Source organism: Neoarius graeffei, chromosome 2 (assembly GCF_027579695.1).
Source record: "Neoarius graeffei isolate fNeoGra1 chromosome 2, fNeoGra1.pri, whole genome shotgun sequence".
NCBI lineage: Eukaryota > Metazoa > Chordata > Actinopteri > Siluriformes > Ariidae > Neoarius > Neoarius graeffei.
This window is the reverse complement of record NC_083570.1, coordinates 24,259,569-24,277,237: the sequence shown is the minus strand read 5'-3', so window position 1 is coordinate 24,277,237 and position 17,669 is coordinate 24,259,569. Positions and strand designations below refer to the sequence as shown.

Below are 17,669 nucleotides of genomic sequence, written 5' to 3'. Positions count from 1 at the left end.
AGCTAGATCTACCACAGATGGCAGCAACTGATTCTTTGCAACTTAACGCACCCGTATCGCTGGAAGAGTTTAAGTCAGCGGCTCTCGTCATGCAAAGAAATAAATCACCAGGGTTTGATGGAATACCACCCGAAGTAGACGTGGAATTCTGGGACAAGCTAGGCCCGCTACTTCTAGACATGATAATGACATCTATAGACAAGGCAGTTTTTCAAGTGACGTTAATATAGCCCTGATATCTTTACTCTTAAAGAAAGACAAGGACCCTGTAGACTGCAGTAGTTCTAGACCACTCAGTTGATCTTGTTGCAGATCTTAAAATATATGCAAATGTGCTGGCTCGACGCATTCAGAATCACATGCCGACATAGCTACGATCAAACTGGATTTATAAAGTCTAGGCTAGCTGCGGACAATGTCAGACGACTCCTCCATATAATGCTGCAGTAGACAAAACAGCCCCAGCTGCAGTTCTATCCCTTGACGCTATGAAAGCCTTTGACGGGCTGGAGTGGTCCTTTCTGTGGGTGGTTATAGAAGAAATGGGTTTCGGTGGAAACTTTATTCATATGATTAAGGTTCTGTACTCAAATCCCTCAGCCCTGGTACTCACTGGCCAACTAGCCTCTGCACTCTTTCCAGTCACTAGATCATCCCGACAGGGCTGTCCCCTGAGTCCAGCACTTTTTGCACTTTCTTTTGAGCCACTTGCTCAGCTGATTCGTCAGTCTTCCAATGTGCATCCTATTTCAGTTCGCGACACTCATCGCCACTTGTCTTGATATGCCGATGATGTTTTGGTCTTTATGGAGAATCCACTACAATCTATACCTAACTTGCTATCCATTTGTGAAGAATTTAGTTGTCTCTCTGGTTTTAAGATCAACTGGACCAAGTCCTCATTACTTCCTCTTAATGATTCGGCTAGGAGGTTGCAATTTGCAGCTGGTCTTCCAGTTGTCCAGGACTTTAAGTATCTCTGGATACAAATCTTCCCATCCTTGAATCGCATTGTAACGCACAACTACTCAGACACAATGAATAAAATTAAAGCAGACTTGGACGGGTGGATTAGTCTCCCCAACTCTCTCAGAGCCCGTATCTCTATAGGCAAAATTAATATTTTGCCCAGAATAAATTTTATCAGTTGAATGATCCCCCTCTCCCCTCCTGTCAATTATTGGAACAAATTACATTCTAGTATTTCATGGTTTATCTGGAACAGGACGTGTCCGTACCTCAAACTGTCAACTATACGAAGAGGAGTGGCCAGTGGTGGCTCCTCGGTACCTAACTGTAAGTTTTATTTCTGGTCATTCGTGCTTAGGTCATTACTTGTATGGTGTGACTCTAATGTATCAGTTTCCTGGCGTAGGCGAGAGGAAAATTGTGTGAGACCCTGGAACTTGCAGGAGGTTCTCTTTGCTAATATATCCAATAAGCAATGTCGGTTGGATTTTGGCTCGATAGTTTCACAACTTATTCAGACATGGCGTGCGGCTGAGCTTCAATGCAAGATCTCCTGCAAGTGGCATACACTTAAGGCCAATTTATGCTGACAACCCAGTCCTCGCAGATAGCCTCGCAGACAGTGTCTGCGTAGCCCCCCCACCTTCGCAGACGCTCTGCGCGCACCTCCCAAAAATTGTGACCACCGCAGAAGCCTCGCAGACAGCGTCGCAGACAAGAGGGCTCTGATTGGTCCACTCTACATCCGCTGTACACGCACTTCCGCTTCCCTACTTTCCCGGTTTGTTTTGTTTTCACGACCACCATTTTTAAAAACACGAGCGAAGATGGAGCAGCACGAAGAGTGGTTGATCGAGGAAGTGAGGAAGTACGTACATCTATACGACTCCAGTTCTAGTCATTATAAGTAACCGGAGGATAAACACTCCACTAACCACACCCACCAACTACTCCTAGCGATTTCGCGACTTCGCGCCCCCTTGCGTTGTGGCAGTGAATAACATCGCGCACGCCTATTACTCCCCGCGCAACGATAAATTACAACTGTCTGCGAAAAGCTATCTGCGAAAGCCTTGTCACAAGAGCATGCAGAGGCCTTTACACCGATCTTTACCAACCGAGGCCTTTTGATTGGAGGAAGACCTATTTCATGTTCTGCCTGGAGTAATAGTCATATTCGCACTTTAGACGATGTTTATGGTGACTTTGGGCTGCGTACCTTTCAGGATATTAGAGACGGGTATAATGTGCCTGTATGCTCGTTCTTTTTCTATCTGTAGCTTAGATCATCTCTACTGGCACATAAATCTTTACCAGTCCACCCACTATACAAGTTACTCATCACACAAACTAAAAATAGAGGTACGCTCTCTGCATTATATCACTTCTTCCTGGAGGCCTCGTATCATGAATTACCACTTGACAGAATGTGGAGGCGTGACTGCCCCAATCTTGATTCTGATTTTGAATGGTCACAGGTCTGGGCCAATATTAGGGAGGCTTCCCGCAACCCAGACCACCAGCAGATCCACTTTAACTATATACACAGAACATATTTAACCCCTCGCAAGCTCCATTGTATGAAGTTGATAACTGATCCCTTGTGTAGCCTATGTTCTATGAAAGCCTCTGGCACTTTTTTGCATATGATGTGGAATTGCCCTCCTGTCTCACAGTTCTGGTCTAAAATGGCAGCTAAGTTATCTGACTTAGTATCAGTGACCATACCAGTGACTTTACTTGTCCTTCTGCTAAATGATCTGTCAGAGATGAATATTACAAATCTTAAAAAGCGTGTTGTTCTCGCCGGCCTGACAGCTGCCAAGAAGTTGATTGCGTTGCGATGGAAACCTCCCCATTCTCTCACCATCAGACACTGGGCCCATACTTTCCTGGATGTAATTTATTTAGAACTGTCAACTGCTAGAGTTAATGGCGCTAGTGAGGCTATCATAAACAATTGGCACGCAGTAGCTGAGTCGCTGAAAGAACTTATAGGATGAACACTTCCCTTACTTGATGCCTTTTTGTGAGACTCGTAATCTCCTTGTTTTTCCCGTGTGTGTGTGTGTGTTAGAGATATAAAATCTATAGGATGCCAGTAGACTCGAGTGAGCGTACCTAATGAGTGTAGTGCTGGGGTGGGAGGGGGTGCTGCCCCCCCACTCATGTCCTTTTGGTTTCGTTTGTTTGCATCTTATTTACATACAAAGTTATTGTTTATTATTATTATCACTAGTAATTATTTGTTACTGTCAATTCTTGTACTGTCTTTATTGTCCAATTAACGAGTTGTTTTCGGTTGTAACTCGTGTTCTTGTTCAAATAAACATTTGGTCACAAAAAAGATGTAACAAAAATGTCTCCTCCGTTTACCATCACAAAAGGGGAAATAAATAATCTCATGTTGTGACGCATCAGTATCAAGTAATAAATGGCAATAAATAGTGATGATGGATATCAGACTGAGCTGAACTTTGGAATGCTATCAGATTGGATTTGACACATTTCTCAGTCTAATCTATTTTATTTGTAACACTGTAGTGCTTATTGAGCGACATGACACCTGACAAAAGCCGACATAAACATTAAAAAAGGCTTCAGTAGTTGTCACTGTCCATCATAACATCATTTAATGTCTACAGAAATCTGTCACTAGACTCGGTGTGATAGTAACTTAACATTAATAAACACAGTCTGTACATCAGCTGATACTTTAGAAAGTCTTTTTAAACACGTCTTTAGGTTCAGTTAATTTGTAATGAAGGGTTTATGTAGGTGTCATGTAGCCCTAAGACGATGTCCCTTCAGTAACCTTGCCTTTATAAGATGAGGTACATGCCATAAACACAGATGATAATAACTATTTTATTGTTTGTATGCCAGGTGAAGTATCTGAAAGGTGCTGACTGCAAAGTCATCTGAAATTTTCAAAATTTGTTATTGTGCATGGCATTTTGCTATGTCTTGCAAGAACAATATGATGCAGATGAGACGTGATCATTTTGATGCGCTTTTCTCCATTTTGGGTCCGTGTTCCTACCTTTTGAGGTAAGCAGTATGTCCCTTAGGAAGTAGGCGAACGCGAGGAGCTTGCCTTTTTTTTTTTAAACCGTGAGGAGCTTTAACTAATTAGCATAACTATGGAATGGCCCTGCGTCACACCAAGATGGCGATGCACAGAAAACATCATGCCAATTAAAAATTGATATTTTGTCAGCAGTTTGAAAAGCTGAAAGATGCAGGCATCACAGATCCATTTAATTTACCCACAAATGTATTTATTTATTCTGCTCACTGTACTCTCTCTCGTGGGTGTGCTCTTGCTGTCTGTGTGTGTGTCTGCGCACGTGCACAGCTCCAGATGGTTTAAATGCAAAGGAGGAATTTCGCTGTGCTTGAGTTTACACATGACAAAAATGAAAGCTTCTTAATTTACCCACAAATCTATTTATTCCACTTGAAATGTGTTCAGCAAACTAGCTACCGGATTTGGGACACTACAACATCCTGAACTATTTAGTATTTGGGATTTCTAAATACACCAGAGATGCTAAAGGTTTACCAAAGTACAGATGCCTACCAATATGTTGAGGCAGGATTCGTGCCAGAATGTTATGGGAAATTCTCGAGAAAGAAAAATACCTTATTGTGACAAAGGTAAGCTCAATTGTAGACTTGTAATAGTAATAAACAAGCCAGGGTATAGATCTAAGATATTTTATGGTGTTTAGCCTCGTCTACATTATCAGGACATAACAAACATGCTGCTCGTCTCGCCAAGCATCAAGTTTAATAAAATATATCGTGTCCAAAGCCCACATCCAGATATACATTTTAACGTTGCACAGAGCTTTCGCACTAATCTGACATAAAATGTTCTCCACACACACGGGAATGTTTTTATCATCCCGTCTTCCTGTTTAACTGCAGCTTGCCATTTTTCTCGTCTTTCTGGGTTCGCTTGGAAGTGGTGAAAAGCTAAACCAGCTTATCTCCATGTCTGTTATCCAAAAGCACGACAGGTCTCTGGCATTGTTCTTTTAGATGAAACTTCTGCAAGTTTATCTGTACAGTAGATGTACTGAATTGGGCTTACAGTCACTTGTGTGCACTTGTGCCGGTCGTTGAACACAAAGCTTGGCCGGATAAACAAATCCACAATTAAGATGATATCACATGAAAGGCCCTGATAACGCCATACTTGCTACTGTAGAGTCGAGCCCATGCATTCTAAGGCTAAGATAGCCGAGCGCTAGCTAGAATGATTTAGTTCTCTGTCCAGAAAAGTGACATCATCTAACCTTGCTCTGTCTTGCAGTTGCACTCACGAGGCAGGCTTTCCTTTTCTTTTCCACTGGCTTTTAGTTCGTGGGAGAGCAAAGTCCACCATGTTTGCCCACGCTGACTTGTTTTGGTGAAAAGTAGGTCAAACACAGCCCACGGTGGTCACGTGATATTGTTGCTGGCTTGCTTTGGCCATTTTTGGAATCGTAAAATGCAGGACGCATTTTATCTCGACAAAACAGCGACACACAGGGTGCACAGTGTGTGCAGCATCACAACATCTCAAAACTCCAGCAGCTGTAGACACAGAACATTTTACCCAGAATTCAACTTTGCAGTCAGAACCTTTAATTGGGATTATTATTTCCCATTGGAAGAGCATCACTTGTTGAACTCAATTAAAACTGATATGAAAGATTATTAAAGGTTTAGTAGTTATTAAAATAAAAATAAGCCAGTAGTGGTTCAGTATTGGGTATCAGAGTCCTGAGACTGGATTCATATCGAGAATTTAAACAGGTGATTGGCTCATGGTGGTGATGGTTTATTTCGAACATGTAAACAAACAATGAATAAATAAGCAGAAAACAAGAAAAGCAAAACAGCATTTGCACAAGTTATGATTAATCCCCTTCATCCTTATACCTTGTGAAAATCAAATTTTTGTACATCTTTTTAAAAATGTGATTTACAAGCAGGGAATATTAATAATTGCTGTGCTTCTGTTATTAACTGTAAATGTGATGTTTACAGGCTGTGAGCTGGTGAAGGCAGGGTTAGAGGCGGTGACTGGGTTCACAGGAGAGTCTGTAGTTCTGCCCTGTGTCTGCACTGACCTACAGGACAAACCAAAGTCTGTAAAATGGGAGTTTTACAGAAGAGAATCTGGAACAAATTATCAGGAAATTTACCCTGAACAGACTGGACATCACAGGAACAGATCAGTCAAACTGTTCAGTAAAAACCCTCCAGGAAACCTCTCTCTACTCATACCAGACCTGACTGAAGAGGATCAGGGAGAGTACAGATGTTCTGCACAGGCTGATCACAGAGATATCAGACTATCTGTTAAAGGTACATTTGTTCATTAATGACTGTGAGCATGCTTTGCTCCAGTGTCATGGGCCATATTACTCACAGTGATATTAAAACTAATTCCTGTTTAAGTTTTATCGTTCTTTTCAGTCAGAAGAAGAGAAACTTCAACACACTCAAGCAAAACAGACACAACACCTCCATCAGAACCAACAACACTGGAACAAGATAAACAGCAAACACACAGCAGCCTCCCTATAGGTGCCAAAACTTTTCATTTTATTCAATAATGAAAAGGTAAAAAAAAAAACCATCCCTATTACGTTTATTAACTTTGTTGTGTTTTATGACAGTTTTTGGCATTCTGGCGGTTTTATTGTTGGTGATACCTGGTGTAGTGACATTTATTTGTTGGAGACGTAGAGGTACACACACACACACACACACACACACATGCATACACGCTGAGATTGATTAACTGAAAGCCTTTTGAACCAGAAGCTATCAAACCAGCAGCACTCCTGTAAGTCACTCTGGATAAGGAAAACTAAAGGTTTTTTCTCTTTAGGAGGAAGATGTGGAGAGAACAGGATGACTGAAGAACGTCCAGACTGGAAGAGAAAGCAGAAGGATCAGGTTAGTGTACATGCAGGCGTCAGCTCAGCTGCATTTTTATTATTATGTGGCACTGTGCCAAAACCCCAATAATCTAGAGATCTTTTTTTTTTTTTTTTTTGAAAGAATCTGGTTCATATCTGGAGTTTTTTTTTTGACCATGCCGTGATGAGAGAAACCCAACATGGATTTATCATATATGGGTCATAGTTTGAAATATCCAGGCAAAACCATCTCTGGATTCTGGGATATTTTGCGCAGTGTGGCATCTTTAAATCTTTGAAAAGGAACAAAAAAATTTCATCTCATTGTCAATCAGAGTCCTACTGTATTCTTAATTTGATCTCGGTTCAATTCCACATGGTTACAACAATAACAGTTATAGCAGATTTGTTTCTCACTTTAGTTGGATTTAGTTGTATTTGTGAGACACTGCAGGTAACACACGAACCACACATGCTCTCATTGAATAGTGAGTTATAGGAAAGTATCTCCTGCTGCCCTTAACTCTCACCTGCTCAGATGGATAAATATAAGTTGGGTTTTTGAGGGCAACAATAAAAGAAATAACTGTTTTTATGTCTAATTTTCATGCTCTGTCTTTCTACAGACTGGACCAGATGTTACTTACTCCACTGTAACCCACATTAACACAGCTGGAGCAGCGCGGGTTCAGATCAACGCTGGAGAGAAAACTGAATACGCCAGCATTATAACAAACTAATCCACAGTAAATATCGATCCATTCTCAGATATTGTACAATAATGCTGAAAACGTATATTAAATACACACAAGGTTCAAGCACCAGCTTCACAATATTGGCTGTTTTGTGATTATTATTTTGCTGTTAGAAATCATATTCACGGACATGCCTGTGTGTGATTTGGGGGATGGGGGCGGGGTTTCCAGAGTATTGCGTTACCTTTACTTATGTTAGCTAAGTGTATTCTTCGTTTGCAACCATGTGACCAAAACTGCTTGCGTTATTGACCACCGCCATGTTGGAGGATCTACAATATACACATCGATACACAGTGGTAAGACATACAGTGGTAAGAGTACAGACTGGAAGGTAAAGAGGAGTTACATTTCGAAGCGTGTAGTCATTTCTCAAATCTATTTTAAAAACAATAATTTTGACTGCTTCAAAAGATGGGTATCTCACACACTATATAACAGATTTAGTTATAAAAGAGCACTCACCGGGCGAGGAGGCTGCACACTGCAAAAAATGATGTCTTAGCATGTGAAAATATCTTGAATAGTTGAAACGCTGTAGCATTTCCTATTAGAAGAATACAAGACACCAATTCTGGGATTATTAAACCTAGTTCTAGATTGCAATCAACTTATTCTAAGATGCCTTATCAAGTAAAAATATCTGTCCATGCAGCAAGATAATTTCACTAGTATGAAGTAATTTGCTCCTCAAATTCAGTTTTCAATTTTTTGCAGTGCAGTATCTGAGGTAGTGGATTAACATGAATCTTGTTCGATTGACTCTGTGATCGTTTGGGAAGATTGTTCAATAATTTTGCATTTCTTTCTGCACTCTGTAAGCCTAGCATTTCGAGCTACCACTTTAGTACCATCTTTGATTTTGTTGTGGCTCATATTTTGTGTTGGAGCCCAGTCTGGATCTGTAAAATTGTAGAGATCAGCTGGTTACCCTAATGAAAAGAAAAAGTAAAATAAAAGCAGCGTCATCAAAAATATAGCTCTTTTTAAAATGAAATAATCGTAGAAGCCTTTGATTGTCGGCTCACGCACTCGATGATCACAGCTTTGTCACGTTTGACAGCGGCAAGTTTCTGCACGACCAGGCTATTAAACGATCCAATATTTCTTATATATTGCAATCTTTCATTAATAACTAGTTCGTAGCACTTACCATTGATAAAATGTTCACTGCAGACTCATGTGGCTTTTGCTTTCTCATCACTTAGATCAGCCCAGTTTATGTTGGACAGCCATTGACGTCTATGCTCCGTGGAGAACTCTCCTGTTTTGTTTCCTTGATTATTTAAAATTGCTGGAATTCTAAAGAATTTACAAGTCCTCTTGTCTCGAATAGAGTTGTGCCTGCATCCAATTACAGCACAAAGAGTAGGCATAGTGAAGAAACAAAAGGAATTCTTGAGCGTAACAACCTCTCAAGCATATCTTCTATCTTAAATGTGCGCCACGTGAGTTTGTGTATATCCTCCAACATGGCCCACTTCCGGTTCAAAGCCTCATGCATAATTAGCTATGACGTCACATGCAAACGAAGAATTGTTCTGTATTGTCTCTGTCTGTTAATCATTTAAAAATCGCTGATGGACAATCTTGCAAGTTATGTTTTGAGTGTACATGTCATTTTAGATCTTTTGTGTCCCATTCTTATAGCAGGTTAAGAAATGAAAGTTCTAGAAGCATAATCCTGTTTTGTGTAAGAAGACTCCTATACATGTTCTGGTTTGTGACTTTCATGGAAAGTTTGACGTCTCCTGACTTCAAATCAATCAAATTTCATGAATTCTTCTTTCAGTCTTAAACTCCAGCAAAACTTTGTGTCTCTCCAACTTATTTTTCCCATCTGCAAAATACTTTCAAAACTATTGAATACAGGTTCAAAATGAAACAAAATGATATTTCTGAAAGTGTGAATCAGTGTGTAAAGACCTACCTGTTCACCGAGGACTTAAATTAGCAAATACTTGTATTGTCTTTTTCATGAGGAACGAACCTCTCAACACTGTGTTTAATCTGATGAGACCCTTAGTCCCTGTCCTAGTGAAATAACATGAGGATGTGTTTTTGAGAGACTTCTGTAAGCACTTCTGTCGGTCATTTACATTTATGGCCAAATGCCATTCATGTAAATGTTCGTGTGAAACTTTTTTTAGTCTTTTTTTTTTTTCAGTGTGCTTGATCGATACCTTACATGCATAGTGTGTCGATGTACAGTATGTGGCGAATATATTTATACTTTTTGTCACATTCTTGGAATTAATATGGTTTCATGTGTTTTTGAACATTCCCTCTGAAATTTGTGTATTTTTGTTTTAGTGGACTATATTCCAGTGTTTCTACAACCCCCAATTCCAAAAAAGTTGGGACGCTGTCTGAAACCTCAATAAAAAGAGAATGTGATGACCTGCAAGTCATGGAAACCCTAGATGTCATTGAAAATAGTACGACATCATAAATGTTGAAATTGAGAATTTTTATTGTTTTTTTTTTTAAAGTATCTGCTCATTTTGAATTTGATGCCAACAACACATTTCAAAAAAATTGGGACAGAGGCACGGTTACCACTGTATTGTATCACCTCTACTTTTAATAACATGTTTGGGAACTGAGGAGACCAATTGCTGTACTTTTGAAAGTGAAATTTTGTCCCATTGGTGCCCGATATATAATTTCAGTTGTTCAGCGGTTGCTCAACTGGCATGGACTGAAGGCAGGCCAGTTTAGCGCCCAGACTTTTTTTTTTTCTTTACTATGGAGCCATGCAGTTGTAATACCTGCAGAATGCGTTTTGGCATTGTCTTGCTGAAACAAGCAAGGCCTTCTCTGAAAAGTTGCTGATGTTAATGTTAGCTGATATTAGTGGGTTTTTTTGATCATTGTGTTCTGAATGATAAGGTGTTCATGTTGAGAGAGAGAGTCTTTGCTAGTGTTCTGGTAGATAAGGTGATTTTGAGGTGTGTTGTGCATCTTAGATGTGAGGTTAACTGCTGTAATGATAAAGTGAAGACTTTGATAAATTTTGTTGTTTTTTGAAACAACAGTTGATAAAGTGAAGAATTTTGAAAAAGTGAATTCAGTAATGAGAAATGTAGTCTATGTCACCTGCTGTAAAAAATAAAAAATATTGTAAGGGATGTGACAGTGTGCTTGATGAGTGTGGAGTATTACACAATATTCTGTGTGTATGGCACAACGTTGGTGAACTGATGCTGTAAGAAAGAGGAAGTAGCCATTCTTCCACCAGTCCCCATGTTGCCATGGCCACAGTCGTGTGGTTACTCTGACTAGAGTGTCTCACAGTAGCTCTGAAGTGCCATGAGAACATGAGTTATGTGCACAACTGTGGTTCTGTGAACACAAGATAAATTCCAGCGGTGGTGAGAATCACCTGGATACCTTCCTGTGCATGTCACAACATGATGAACTGTACAGTACTGTGCAGAAGTCTGAGGCACATGTCAAATACTGTAGACCAAAAATGGCTTAAAAATTAATTTTTAACATTAAAAAAAATACTATAAGTAAGCCATAATAAATGGAATAAAGTCAATTTGGTGTGAGACGACCCTTTGCTTAAAATAAATTGTCTCAGGGACAATTAGTGCAGTTTTATAAGGAAATGAGCTGTAGGTTTTACTGAGCATCTTGCAGAACCAGCCACAGTTCTTCTGGACACTTTGTCACACTTGCTTCTTAATTTTGCAGCAAAACCCAGGAGCCTTCATGATGTTTTTTAAAACCTGAAAAGTGGTCTCTTATGTAATATGCTGCTCAGATAAAAAAAAATTCTGCAGCATTTAATTTTGTGCTGAAAAATGAATGTTTGGAACTTTTTTTTCTAACTGACTCAATAATGTAGAAGTAAAAAAAAAATAGAAATCTACAAAGTTTGTATGAAAAAAATTAGAGTGCCTAAGACTTTTGCACAGTACTGTATGTCAGTATTTGAAATAAATTCCACATTCAAGCAACATGTGTACCTCAGCACAAAATGTTTTTGGAACATAAACATCCATCCATTATCTGTAGCCATGTATCCTGTTCTACAGGGTCGCAGGCAAGCTGGAGCCCATCCCAGCTGACTGACTATGGGCGAGAGACGGGGTACACCCTGGACAAGTCGCCAGGTCATCACAGGGCTGACACATAGACAACCATTCACACTCACACCTACGGTCAATTTGGCGCCGCCAATTATCCTAACCTGCATGTCTTTGGACTGTGGGGGAAACCGGAGCACACCAACACAGACATGGGGAGAGCATGCAAACTCCACATAGAAAGGCCCTCGTTGGCTGCTGGGCTCGAACCCAGGACCTTCTTGTTGTAAGGCAACAGTGCTAACCACTACGCCACCGTGCCGCCGCGGAATATGAACAATAAATCATATTTTTTTCTTGAGGTTGTGATCCAAATGATATCACACAATTGAAATAACTGTAATTAGCAAAGGTCTATCATATTAGTAATGAGATACAAGGCGTGTATACAAGTGACAGAAATATTCATTCATTAATTCATTAATTTTCTATGCCATTTATCCATTGCTGGTCTCGCATGAACTGGACTCAATCCCAGCTGACATTGAGCGAGAGGTGCGGTTCACCCTGGACAGGTCACCAATCTATCACAGGGCAGAAACAGACAGCATTTCACACTCACATTCACAACCATGGCCAATTCAGAGTCACCAGTTGACCAAATCTGCATTCCTCCAGACTGTGGGAGGAAACCGGAGACTCCAGAGGAAACTACTCCAGTCCACACCAGTTTTAATCGAGGCACCATTTCATACTGAAATACTGTATCACTTTCTGGTTTGGTAACAGCAGAAGAGAACAACAACAGCTATACAGGAGAGTGAAGACAGCTGAAAAGATTATTGGTGCCCCTCTTCCATCTTTGCTGGAGATTTAACACCAATGCTGCATTCGCAGAGCCTCCAGCAATCCCAGTGATCCCTCCCACCCTTCCTATAGTCTGTTTTCCTCCATGCAATCTGGAAAAAGGGCCAGGAGCATCCGTACAAGAACCACCAGGTAAATAAACAGCTTTTCCCCCAGGTGGTTAGACTCTCAAAGCAACCATGATGTGTTTACCTCCATCTACCCATTCACTGACTTTTTCTTTCTAATCCCTGCCTTCCTCCCAAGGACTGCACCCTGTAATCCTGAACTCTCACTGTGAATGCACTATGGACTTTTATTATTATTATTATTATTATTCCAAAGGGTGTGATGTTGCAGTTTTCACACTGTGATCATTTTTTCCCCACAATTTTCTTCCTAATTTAGATGTGGCCAATTCCCACCCACCACACAGGTCTCCCTTATCACACGACAGCGACCAACCAGAGAGGGCGAAGGGCATCACGTGCTTCCGCCGAGGCACATGACGTCAGCTGACCGCGTCTTTTCGAGTTACTGCTTGTGTATGGAAGGCCATTGGAGCCAAAACCAATTATAGTGTTCTGTTAACACGATTACGTGTTACCACGCAATTTAAATGATGAGTTAACATGTCAGTTTGTGCTGGCACACTGTGGAAAACAAAAAACTGTTGCTCCATGAATCTGTGCATTTGCATTCTGTCCTTGTGAGGAAACCTGATTGGACCATGGAGCTTTAGCACCACCTACTGGTGTGGCATTCTTGCTCAAACACACACAGCCAGCAGACTTGGCTTAAATTGCAGGATTTAATCTAAAATATATTCTAAACCATGTTTTTTCTTTAACTTAAGGGCTATGACTAGGCCTGTATATAATATTTCTAGCATAATTTAAAGTCAAGTATTTTTTGAACATTTAGAAAACCACTCCAGTGCTGCTTTAGTCTTGTGCCTCAGGTTATGGTCCATTCTGTCTGGTTACTGGTGCATTCTGTCCTTGTGAGGAAACCTGATTTAGAGGTCTGCGCGGGTCGGATTTTTCAGTCCCGCTCCCGCCTGCATTGTGCAGTCCCACTCCCGCCCACCCACAAAGAATTATGATTTTCAGTCCCGCTCCCGCCCGCGCCCACAAAAAAATTATGATTTTCCAGTCCCGCTCCTGCCCGCAAATCCCGCATGATGCAGACGTTCACGTTATTTCTCAGGAAAGTTCTTGTCTTGACACAGCGTGATGGTGCCTCGCCCCCTGCTTTGAGTGGATTTCAGCATAAATATCTACAGCTCACGCAGTGGCGGCTCCTGAATTTTTTTTCAGGGGGGACAATTTTCCCCCGTTATGTCTACACGGACCGTAAATGTCCACAGGACTGAAGTAAATTGACCTAGGTAGCAAATCAATTGGCCGAACTTGTTTTTGCCTAGTAAATTCAGATATCAATATAGACAATATCTCTTCTCTCCACTAGGTGGCAACACTAAACAAGTTAAAGGTGGCAAACTAAGGTAGCCTAGTAAACTAGACCCACCCGCCTAGCGCCAAAAATATTTTTGCCTACGAGTGGCAAATATTCACATTTAGTCTGGCTTGCCAGGCTAAAACTAAGGAAGATTCATTGTGAAGCCTTCAAAGCAAAACATTTGGCATCACAATCAATTAATATTACATTACTCATTTTCTCATATTATTCCAGTATTCTATAATAAGTAGACACAAATTCTTAATTATAAACGTATTCTAATTTCTTCAATTCTAAAGAATGCAATTAAAGTGGCAGGATATAAATCCAAAACAAGTGTTAATTTAAGTTTTGAAAAAGATGAAGAAAAGCATAACCATCAGACAAACATGTGCAGCTTATGTGTTTTTTTTATATAGAATTGCACCATTTTAACAACAAATAATTCTAAATAAATTCTGCAGTTTTTTTTCCCCAAGAATTCCTCCAGAAAGCCATGCCTTAAAAGGAAATTTAAAGTATTACAAGCATGTCAATGAACACAAAAGGCTTTAGTTATTTAGCTATATATACACACAAGGTTACACAAGGTTTTGTAGTCTTGGCTTAACAAGTTGGAAAAAAGGTAAGGTGATGCTGGCTCCAATGAACACACATGCTGTACAATATATAAAAACTGAAAATATGCTTAATTTACACCAAGTCAGAGAGAACTTGAGGCTACTGAAATATTCCAAGCATGGCAATGTTAAACTGCCATTGGTAAAACAAAAACATGGCAATGTTAAACTGCCATTGGTAAAACACACACAAAAACAACTTTTGCCTAGTAAATTCAAATATCAGATATCACTGTACCGTCTGCTGTGCTACTTCCAGGGTGGAAAAGAGCGCAAGGGTAGCAAAAAAGAGCACTGACTACATCACAGCCAGCTAGCCAAGTTTTGCGGTGGTACCAGTTCTTGTTAAAACCTCTTGAGTAGGTCTTCTCCCCCTTCGTAGACACTTGCTTGATGTTTAAATTCTGTCTAGGAGGTCCTAGCTGTTTGATTGCCGTTTTCTCCTCATTGGCACGACGACTGAAGGGAACTTCTTTCAGAGACGCTATCGTATTGTTGCACTCAACACTCGCCGCCATCTTCATAGAATGTTCACACATTTCCCGCGCAAGTTACGTTTTCCAGCCCAAAATTATGTTCAAAACCTGCCAAAATGCATTTAAAACCAATCTGGCAACACTTGCGCGGCGCAACAGGCGTATGATGTAAGCACGCTGCTTGTGCGAGCACATAAAACCTAATAGAAAACGCAGTGGAAGCAGGATTTTCGAAAAAAAAAAAAAAACGTACGTACCATTAGTGTCAATGGGAGATTTTGGGGCAAATCTGAACCTGACAGAAATCGCCCCAAAAAGGCGTGGCTACACCAGGCGCGAACTTAACCTGATTGACAATGACATTACTGTTGTTAGTAGTAGTAGATAAAAAAAAAAAAAATCTCTTTGTAATTCTCTGATCAGCATAAAAAAGTGAACCAGCTGGCTTTGTACCAATGGGATGTGAGAGTTTTTTCCTTTTTTCTTAATTGCAAAGCAAGGCTAATAAGAGAAGTGAATTGATTTACTGCTTGAGTTAGTCTACAACTTTAGTCAGAGAGACAGGTTACACAGTGACGGTAGGCTTGACTCAATGCTATCCCAGAAATCCTTCCTGTAATATGCAAATTTGGCCACCTCTGATTGGACAGCCAAATTTGCATATTACAGGAAGGATTTCTGGGATAGCATTGAGTCAAGCCTACCGGCACTGTGTAACCTGTCTCTCTGATTAAAGTTGTAGACTAACACAAGTATTAAATCACTTTACTCATGGTTCTCTTGTTAGCTGGGTATGAACTGCGAGTCATCAATGGCAAATTTATGATGCTACTTCTCTGGCAATCTGACTCTCTTTGCAAATTTAAGCATCTTAAAATGTTTTTATTAATGCCAAATAAAATATCCAGCACAAATTATATATGATATACATAAATTAATAATTTATACATTTTATTTCAAACACATTTTTAGTTAGCGGGACTGCAGCTTATCACCGCTCCCACGCGCGCGCATATGTGCACTTCCGGTCCCGCCCGTGCCCGCAATGAGCTTTCAAAATTTGCCCCGCGCCACTGCTTTGCGCCGGGTCCCGCGGGACTCCCGCGGGAGTGCAGGGCTCTAACCTGATTGGACCATGGAGCTTTAGCACCACCTACTGGTGTGACATTGTTGCTCAAACACACAGCCAGCAGACTTGGCTTGTAAATTGCAGGATTTAATCTAAAATATATTCTAAACCATGTTTTTTCTTTAACTTAAGGGCTACGACTAGGCCTACATATAATAATTCTAGCATAATTTAAAGTCAAGTATTTTCTGAACATTTAGAAAACCACTCCAGTGCTGCTTTAGCCTTGTGCCTCAGGTTATGGTCCTGGTTTGAATCAACCTTGTGTCTTTAGTCTTATTGTATTCTGTCGTTATTTCACCAGCTGCCTAATGACCCTTATATCCTGTGTGGCATTCTTGTTCATACGCACAGAACCAACAGACCAGGCTTGTAAATTGCAGTTTTGAATGTAGCATAAAATACATACGGAACAATGTCTTTTCAGAGCATAAATAGGAGACAACTACGTATAATAATTATAGCAGAACTACAAGTCAAGTATAACTGTTCACACCCTGAAAGTCATGACCATTTTTACAATCACAATAGAAATTCTCATCTCATCTCATTATCTCTAGCCGCTTTATCCTGTTCTACAGGGTCTACAGAAACTGAACTAACTTCATTAATTTCCACATCAAAATCTTCAACTTGTATACAAGATCCCTGACTTTCGAGACTCTTCAAACAGATAATACAAGAAGCAATTGAACCTCTTCTAAAAATAATCAGTTATTCCCTTAGAATTGGCTATGTACCCATCTCATCTCATTATCTCTAGCCACTTTATCCTGTTATACAGGGTCGCAGGCAAGCTGGAGCCTATCCCAGCTGACTACGGGCAAAAGGTGGGGTACACCCTGGACAAGTCGCCAGGTCATCACAGGGCTGACACATAGACACAGACAACCATTCACACCTACAGTCAATTTAGAGCCACCAGTTAACCTAACCTGCATGTCTTTGGATTGTGGGGGAAACCGGAGCACCCGGAGGAAACCCACACGGACACGGGGAGAACATGCAAACTCCGCACAGAAAGACCCTCACCGGCCACGGGGATCGAACTCGGACCCTCTTGCTGTGAGGCGACAGCACTAACCACTACACCACTGTGCCGCCCCACAACAGAAATTGTGTATGGTTAATTGCATATTTTCCCTGACGGTATTTTCATGTACATGTATGCTGGAGTATATTTCTAAAGCCTAGTATTTTCTATTGACATTAAAAAAAGGAAAAATAATTTAAAAAAAATCAATATACTGTTATGTAACCCCTATGTATTAATATTTGTTAGAGAACCCATTTGATAACACCCTTACGCCTTATATGAAGCAAACACTGTAAAAAAAAACTTGTCAAATTTACAGTGAAAAACTGGCAGCTGTGGTTGCCATTTTTTCACCGTAAAAAATACAGTGACAGTGTATATGGCTTTACGGTAAGGTATATCAACACTTGTAAAAACAA

At 40.4% G+C, this 17,669-nt stretch overlaps 1 protein-coding gene across 4 annotated transcripts in view; it reads left to right on the top strand.

Annotated features, from left to right (window-relative positions):
• LOC132881495 (junctional adhesion molecule-like) overlaps nt 1-17,669 on the top strand; it is a 160,126-nt gene that overhangs the window by 78,443 nt on the left and 64,014 nt on the right. For 2 of the 4 annotated variants that reach the window (XM_060914001.1, XM_060914005.1), the window contains 3 exons: nt 6,010-6,330; nt 6,442-6,927; nt 7,517-10,062. The gene's annotated coding sequence lies outside the window, so the exon portion shown is untranslated. Of the gene's footprint in view, nt 1-6,009; nt 6,331-6,441; nt 6,928-7,516; nt 10,063-17,669 lie in introns of those variants that run through there. The other 2 variants (XM_060914002.1, XM_060914003.1) reach the window with 2 other exon arrangements.